The sequence below is a fragment of the Acipenser ruthenus genome, chromosome 14 (assembly GCF_902713425.1).
Source record: "Acipenser ruthenus chromosome 14, fAciRut3.2 maternal haplotype, whole genome shotgun sequence".
In the NCBI taxonomy this organism is placed as follows: Eukaryota; Metazoa; Chordata; class Actinopteri; order Acipenseriformes; family Acipenseridae; genus Acipenser; species Acipenser ruthenus.
In genome coordinates, this window is record NC_081202.1 from 24,816,111 (window position 1) to 24,825,630 (window position 9,520).

A 9,520-nucleotide genomic window follows, 5' to 3' on the forward strand; every position below is an offset into this window, starting at 1 on the left:
GGGTTGATTTTAAAAAGAAAGAGATTAGTGTTTGGAAGGAGAGAGAGAGAGAGAGAGAGAGAGAGAGAGAGAGAGAGAGAGAGAGAGAGAGAGAGATTGATTAATTTAAAAGTAAGAAAAAAGTAATAATACAATTGCTACTTGTGCTGGGAGGACCAGCACGGTACTTGTTTTTGGAAAATTATTTGTGTGGGTGATTTGTTTTTGTTTAACCTTTTTATTTGGCTCTGTGGCCTGTAGTTTTTGTACATACTTTTGATTTATTTTTGTTATTTCAATAAAAACACGCACCAGCGCTTTCAACCCGCAAGTATCTATCTGTGCCCGTGTCAGCTTACGGGTCTGGGTACGTCACCACTTGAGCCTCAAGTGCCACTTGTCCTGCCCACTGGCATTATTTATTTATTTATTTATTAAATAAATATACTTTATTCATCATAGTTTTGCCAGCATTGGGGTGGCTAATGAGCTCCGATGGGCAAGTCCATGGGCCAAATTCAAATAACAATGTAATCATTTACAGGCATGTTTATCTGTCAATTCAATAAATTGTTCATTTTTATTCTATGGTGAAATATCCATCAGTACTAATTGAATATCGAATTTAATCTCGATTTAATGGGATCAAAGGAAAATAAAATGATTAGATAAGAAAGATTAAAGAGACAATAAAATAAGGAGTAAAGGAGCAATCAAATTCCTCTGACATATTTAACACATAAAATGAAATAAATTTTTGTTCTTGTTTTTGCCTCTTCACCGATTCCTTTTGCCCTGTATATAACTTGCCAGACTGTCTGGCTTTTTTGTTATCTGTATTCTGATGTTCTCGTAGTTTTTGGTAACCTTGAAAAGGTAAAAGATTTTATAGCTCTGATCCAATTCAGATTGCTTTCGGTCTGGTGTGGTTACTTATTATCTGTGGAGGGGTTTGTATTCAGTACTGTTGCTTTAACTGTTTTTCTTAGTGAATCAGTAACATTTCTCAAAATTGCTGATTACAGATAGACTTACTGGTATTTTTTTTGTATCAGCTGTAACACTTTTCTGCATGTCTTCCTTATTCAGTTGATGATAATATTCTAACTGCTGTTTCATTTTATTGAACTCAGTAAAAACCAAAAAAACAAAAAATCTTGGTGGTTATAAAATCGAGCACATCTTTTTTTTTTTTTGTTTTCATCAAGTAAAACGAATACTTAAAATGTAATAGTTAATATACATTTAAAAGTTAAGACATTTACAATTTCACCCAACCCATGTCCCTTAGTATAATGACATTGAACTACAGTACTGAGACAACCACCACGTAATCACATAACAAGAATCAAACAAATCAAGCAAACTATTAAACACATCATGTATTAGGTAAAGTTAAGTTAAACTTTGATTTCCATTACTGTGCACCATCATTGTATTTCATCCCTTTATAGCTTGCAACCAGTCATTCACCTGTACAGCCATGGCTGCAAATTCCCAATGAATATATTTCACTTGCACTTGCATTATAAGGCTGGACACATACTGTATTATGCAGTCAATTAACCATGGAGCCTTCTAATAAGAGAAGAATACTGTATTTGACAAACTATGAAGATGACTGAGTAGCTAAGTAGGCCTTGTTGACCCCCTAAAATGTGTTTACTTTTTATACATTGGGACTCCAAAACAGGTTTTATCAGAAATCTCAGTTCATTACAGTAAGAATCTATAATCTCTTTAAAATTCTGTTTGTCATACGCTAGACATGCCTTTAGGTAAGAATTTGAAGACATGTCATTCAGACCTTTGTGTTGCAATCTACCACTGGCAGCTTTTCAGCAAACAAGAAAATATTAGGAATGCAGCAGTGAGAGGCAAAGGTTTTATTTATTTCTGACTGTTGTCTATTGACTTTTAGAAGCTGGGAGGGGGGCTATGAAGCAACAGCTGGCCAATGATTAAGCAGGTGTTTTTAAATATGGTATGCATTGACTGCAATGGATTGGAAATGTAATCTTTTATGATCAAATTGTGACTTCCTGTGTATCACTGTACCTAATTTCTATGATATTATTTTTTAAAGGTAAGCTCATACTGTATTTTTTAGTGTAAATAGTTAATGCTGTGATTATTCATGCACACAATTAAACACTGATGTATTTTTTTATAATTGTACTTTTCTAAACTAAAGGAACAATTAATTAAAATACGGTGACTTTCTCAGCCACTAGTGTTCAGTGTGAGCTCATATAAACATGTGTCACTTTTCTTACATCTTTCTTTTCATGACCACCATACATCATATTTCACTATTTACTGATCTAAATTGCATATGTACAATTTCAAATTCCAAAGTGGTCCTGGAGTAGTCATAGGAATTAAAAGCTGGGTTTCCCAACCTCAAAACAAAACACACAGTTATGTTTGTCTTTCCTTGTAATTATCTTTACTAGCTATACATATTCTTGTTTTGGTCTTGAATCCATCAGGTGCAACACAGGGCTATCTATTCAATGATGTTTTTTTTTTTTTAACACAAATTAGTAATGTTATTTCTGCCCCAATATTACTGAATTGGTTACCAATGGTCATACAGTGTAAATTTAGCAAATCAAATGGATAATCAAAGAGAGTTTTTATATCAGCCTTTTGAAATAACAGAATATAGAAGTACAAATGTTAATATGTCATAAAAGGTATTGGCTTAACTCTGTGCACATAAAATGAAACATAGTATTGTGAAACTTGTGGCTGTATAGCTATATTAAATACATTTGCCTGCTATAACATTGGCTGATATGGCTATGTTCTGTGGAACAATGTCCAACCATAAAAAGATATTACTGTACTTGATACTCTAAGCTTGACAGCCTTTAGTGGAATGTAGAAAAGACTTTTAATATTTGTATTGCATTTCCAAAGCAAGTGTTTTGAAGCTGTGTGAAACTACCAACGTTGGTTTGTTGTTCAATAGTAAGATGAAAATCTCAATGCCATATTTGTTATTTACTATTTTGGTTCAATGATTTTCTCCAATACTTATTTTTCTATTACAATTCTATTGGGGGTCTGTGACAGGCTAATTCAACAAGGAGGCTCACCCGGGGCTGGGCTGATCGGGCGTTCCTGATTGGCTGGGGGGGGGGGGGCGTGCCCGGGGAGCATACAGCCAAAATAGTCTGCGCCGCAGATCTTGGCTGCTGCCAGGCCACGGACCCACACACGTGCGTGCACTGAAGCTTCTGTGTCTCCAACAAGGAGGAGAGCGTCCGCTCAAGGGGGAAAGAACCAAGGATTACTACACAAAACCCTTCCACTCCCAGATGGTTTCCGTGAAGCGCTGACCAGCCAGGACCGTTAGAAAGACCTGGGACTACGGGAGCACCCAAGCTGTCAGTTTAGGGGATTTTAGGGTAATGCAGTGTAGTAGGTTCCTGGAGCAGGACCTCTGTTTTAGTGGCGAGTAACGCTTGCCATCTGCAGGCAAACTTTTATTTATTGGCTGTGTTTTGTTTTTATTTATTAAATCTCACACTAGGGCTACCATTGTTGGTACCCTAGTAGTGGCACTTGCGTGTGTAAATAAATCTGCGCACCTGTGTGGTGTGTACAACGCAATGCTCTGCGTCTGGCTCTTATTATCAGTGACGACCCGCGCAGGTAACACTCCCCCTGGTATAGGGTCAAAATAAAAGCATTTGCTTGTTCTGTTTTACACAACTTTACACTGTTTTCTAATAGGGTACAGTATAATGCCTTGTTATTATAATACCAAATAGAGTGAAGTCTGAATTAACCCAAGGCATTGAACATCTGAGGCCCCTGGAGTCAAGTGGCTGTTCAAGGTGTCTTTCACCTGTTTAGGTCGTTTTACCTCAGTAGTGTCTTTGGAGTAAATGAAAGTTACTGGCTGCAAAGTATGTCAATCATTCTGTTTAGTTAATGACAGGAAAGAAGGTGTTCAAAAGGTGGAGAAAATGTCACTCTCCATGTGAAATGGCTTAAGTATAAGTGTAACTACCTGAAAGTAAGGCATGCAAACTGAGCGCTAGTGCTACCAGATATTAAATGTAACACATGAGGCTGATAGTACACAGTGGTACAGTATACACCTTTAACCTTTTCATACAGTTCCACACAATTCCAGACTGTAAGAACCACACCAATGCAAAGTTTTCAGTGCTGTCTTCAGTTAACACGAACAAATCTGATTTCTGTACAGCTGCCAAAACCTTGACTCAGTAAACTAATCATCCCTCATCGACTTCATTTCTTTAACAACACTCAAAGTGCTGAGTGGATTGGAATAGGCAAATTCTGCCATTGAACAAGTTATTTACTTGCGTCTGCAAATCAGCTCAAGGCCAGTTGGCAGCAACTGTTGGTTGATCTTAAGATTGAACAACCGTACTGTTATAGAAGTGAGTGCCTGCTGTTTATTGATAGTCTGCCCAAATAGCTAAAAAACTCCAGTAGATTGATATGCTCCATCACCTGGCCTTGGTTTACCCCAGCTGTCACAATTCTCCCCTCATCAGGGGATGGCTGCTTTGAGGGTAAAAGTCAAGATTCTAGGCAACACTTATTGTGAATTCTATCATTTCCAAATGATTAATTCTAACAATTAATAACATTATTTACTCGCTTGTAAAAAAGTAAGATGATTCACGATTTAAAAAAGGGAATTGCTCGGGAGTTAATGCCTTGAACCAAAAATGGACTGAGATTATCAAAAGTATCGACTTCAGTGTAAAATCTCTGCTTAGTGTGATACCATCTTAATGGTCATTTCTATGGGCCACAGCTCCCAATGGAAAAAGCTGTTTATTTATTTATCACCTGTTACATGCCAAGTCCTAGTTTATGTCTCAGATGTGACTTGAAAGATGGTCTGCTGAAGAAACAAAGGTAGTGTGTGTTTAGTGAATCACCTACTGAAAAGTACACCTACTCAATGCAAGACAATGGAGTATACAAATCATAATAATATAGAAATAGGTAATGCATTCAGGGCTCATATTCTCGCCAATGACAAAACACAAGTGATAGAAGTAATAGTTTACTATTTAGTTGCAGTAGCTATGTTTTTATTACACCTTTTAAAAGTTTTATTATCCCTTCTAGGTTAAGTTGCACTGCAACACCAAAGGCTCAAGGCTGCCCTTGACTATTTTACAGCATTCTTTTACAAGTAATATTCCATATAACTATTTTATTTGTTCTGTGACCCTAAGTCAGTTGTATCTATGTATTTGTCTACTTCCTGATTTAAGTGATAACTCTTCTAGCTGGCGTGTATTCAGAGTTTGAGTTTGTAAATGTCTGTGAAGGCACTTGTATCAGGTATTTGGAATATTTAGTAATTAGATGAAACACTGGATTCAATTACCAGTAGGAGTGGATGAAATAAAAACATAAATAAATAAATAAAAAACTTTAAATCTTACTTTGAATATTTATAATGTGATTCATTGATAATTATTGAAAATGCCAAAACATTCATTTTTTATATCTTGTTACCATTTTTGTTGCACATATCACACATATCAACCCAGTTATTTCTGCCCAATTAGAAATGCCCAATTAGAACGCCACTTCAATTCAAAGTTGCCTCGATTAACTGGTGACTTAAAGCAAATTGCCAAACCTAAGCAACAAATGTTTCCAAGCTACTGAACCCTGGAAAAGAAGCAGAGTCTGGCTTATCTCTGCCTCATCTCATTGAGCATCTGACCAGTAGGGCTGCATTTATTTTTTACGGATTTTGACCATTGTTTGAGTACTGGTACGCTTATTTTTTAATTAAAAATTCAAAGCATCTTTTTGGATAACTTTAAAAACCACCCTACCATGAGGATCGTGGGCAGAATTATGTTTTTTGTTACATTTCTACAGCTTTGAAGGCAGTGCTGGTACCTTAAAAAGCCAGTATAATGTCAATATAAGTTATAACAATACCTGTAAGATGTATTTATTTGACCTTGCTGTGCTGTTTTCTATCTTCCCAGATAACTTGAAATAATTTAGCATTTTTCATTCTTTCTGGTCAGGTAGTAGCAGGTGCACCACAATAATCAGTTGATGCACCTATTATTCTAACACAAATGTTCTCCCCAGCTAACTTTTCAGACAGTAGCTGTTCAGGTTGCTAGGATCTGCCTGGCATCACTTGCAGCATTGTCATCTGGGATAAATTACCTCAATGGCTTATCAGTTTTAAACATGTTTTATTTTTTTTATTTTTAGACACCATTAAAACATTTTTTTTTTATTTCCATAAAATGCCTACTGCAATGGTAATTGTATACAGTAAATTAAATATCAAGACTGGTCTAGTTGTGAGCTAAGGCCAGAACCAGTGTTTGGTCATCATCTCATGCCTTGTTCCTAACCAGAAGCCTGGTCATTCAGGTTTGTCATTCCAGTATTTTCAGAAGGCTATGTATTAATTAATTCCCTCTTTATTTTACGATAATAATACCGTAATAATAGAAAAAAAAGAATTACAAACACACGTTTGAATTATTGAAATACCAATCAACTCTGAAAAACGTCCTTAAAAGTATATTTTTGTATATTGTGTCAGCAAGAAATAAAACAGAATGTTAGGCTACTTACTGTTTTACTGTGAAAAAAAATACTTTTAAACAGCGCGTCTAAAATAAACAGCACGTGTGAAAATAAATTGGACCTGACGTGCCTGCGACACCGCAAAGGGTTAAGTATTCGCTGAGCATTTTTGTCAGAGCTGCCATCCTCAGTCCCGCCTGCCGAGGGAATACATAGTCGCTCCATGGAGCTCACTTCCTCTTTTGCATCGAACCCAGAATATGGGTGCCCGGGGATACTGAGTCTATGGGGTCGTTGCACGCAGATATAGCTGCCAGGTACACTTTCTGCCCGCCTTTGCTCAGGTGAGAGTCTTTCCTCCACCAGCATAGAGCTTACCAGCATAGAGGAGACACGGTCAGCCGACAGTGTCTGTCGCACTTTGGGTGTAGCCAAAAGGCACTGAGCCACACTTGGATCGGGTGCATGTGGAGTAACCCCAGCTGGATGGCTGATGAAGCTGCAGTCATCAGACCCAATAGTTTTTGACACAACACCAATTGTATGGTGAACCCTTGTTGAAACAAGGCCAGACAGTTGCAAATGGCAGGTACTCTGTCGTCCAACAGGTAGACTCGCATTGTAAGGGAATCTAGCCAGAGATCCAAGTAGACCGTACTTTGCACTGGTATTAATTGGCTCTTGGCATCGTTGAGGGTGAGACCCAGTAGTTCATCACCCTTATCCCTTGCAGCCGCAAGGGAGCTAGAATGGCATCCATGCACTTTGAAAACATGCAGGGGGCTAAGGTGAGGCCGAATGGCAGCACAAAAAACTCAAAGACACTCCCCTGAAAGGCAAAGTGGAGATACTTCCTGTGCGCTGGACAGATAGGGACGTGGAAATACGCGTCCTTTCGGTCCACTGTTATAAACCAGTCGCCCGGCTGGACTTACTGGAGAATGTGATGGTGTGCATAAATGTTGTGTACGGTGGCGAGCACCCAAGTGGGGGGGGGGACCTGGGGCGGCATTGGGACTAACTCCGAGATCGCTGCTGTGTTGGAATCCCGTGTCAGGCTTCCTCCCGTCGTTGTGGGTAGGTCTGGCTGTTAACTGCCATGGAAGCCTGAAGGCGGTGCCTCAGGTCATCACGCGGGGCAGTGGGAATTGGAACCATCTGAGTCACCGTGCGAGTACCGCGAACGCCAGTGTCTCGTTCTCTCCCATACCAGAGTACAGGAGGGGAGCATTGAGGCTACCTGCTGAGATGCCTTGCATTCTTGGTGAGAGCGCTGCAGGAATTCCTATACCACTGGTCCAAAGGTATGGTCAGGGGAGGTAGGATCGAAATCGCATCCTGGTCCTCAGCAATCCGGGGTGACCATCGGTGCAGTTGGGGTCAGCTCCGGGGCCGGCATTATCAGCTGAGCTGGGGCCAGAGCAAGGGCTTGAGCCTGCTGCCTGGCCAGGGGCTCCCAATGCCGTGCACATGTCTGCTGTGCTAGCAGGGGACGTTGTGCAGGACGTGCAAGCGTGGAATTTAGCCATGTTTGATGTCTGTATGGCCCCAAGGACATTGTTTAAACACCGGAGGGTGCAGAAGCACCAAGAACACTGAGTGAGGTGGAATATAGTACTGGTGCACGAAGAATCGGGGCGCCGAGTGCAGTGTTATTGACACGCTAGGGCGCTAAACACCGAAGCACCGAGGCTCTGAGGACCGAGAGGTGCCTAGCCTTAACCCAACCCAGTGTAGGGCATAGCACAGGCTCAAGTGGCTGCAGTAGGCAATCAGGAGAGCAGTACAGGGAAGTGCACAGTGCTGCACCAGGGTTCTGGACGGCATGCAGTCAAAGAACAGGGCAGTGCGTAGCGTATACTGGTGTGAAGAAAAAGTGTACTGCTTTTTTTTTTTTTTTGAACTGCAAAGACAATCCAACAGAGTCAACTCAACAGCGGGGTGCGGCAGAGCCGGGGCCCGGTGGAGGATCACACATCTCTTTTTCTTTTCTTTTTTTTTTTTTAGCTGCAATAGCAGAGGAAAAACACAAAAGAGGCAGCTTTAAGGTTAGAAAAGCAGACTACAATCGCAAAGCGATGTAGGCTGTTGAAAAGAACAGTTGTGCAGCGTTTATAGCTGAGTTCACAGAAGCAGAGTTTCTGATTCCAGGGAAGTGGCAAGGCGGCTTCCAGCAATAAATTGGAGGGGAACTCCAGAAAACTCGAGAAAGAGCTGTTTCACACAGGCTCAGTCACAGCAACTGGACAAGGTTGTCTAGCCTGGGCTGCGTGCAGTCACACAACCAGTGCAGCATGTAGCCTACAGCGGAGTGGAGCACCGTCTACTGGCAGAGGGCATCAAGGCACCAAGGGCACTGAGCCCCGTGCTGTGTGCACCGCTATATGCACCAAAGCACCAAAGCACTGGGAGGCAGCTAATGCAGCCGTGCCTACCCTAACTTTGTGTAGTCAGCCACCTGGTCAGCGTGCAGAATGCACCAGGGGAGACACACAGACTGAAGCCGTGGTGGGCAAGAGCATCGAGGCACTATGCGCACTGAAGCACCAAAGCACCGTGCGCACCAAGGCACCGAAGTGGCATGCGCACCAAGCACCGTGTGCATGGAGTGTACAAAGCACCATGAGCACCGAGTGCACCGAGCACCGAGGCGCTATGCACCCCGAGGCACGGAAGCACCGTGTGCACCGAGGCACCGAAGTACCATGCACACCACGTGCATCGAGCACCACGTACACCGAGCACCGTGTGCACCGTGAGGTACCGAAGGACCGGGGGCACGATAAAAGACACCCTGCGACACAAGAGAAGCAGGTCAGGAGAAAATAAAAAGACTGATTCCATGAGAGCGGCAAGCCAGTTACTAGTCACTTTAGTAAAAAGCCAACCCAAGTGCTGTACTCCTCCAATGAAAAGGTGGCAGTACATCAATGAAAGCTTACTTCTATTGTGGTGGGCAGGTAAAGAT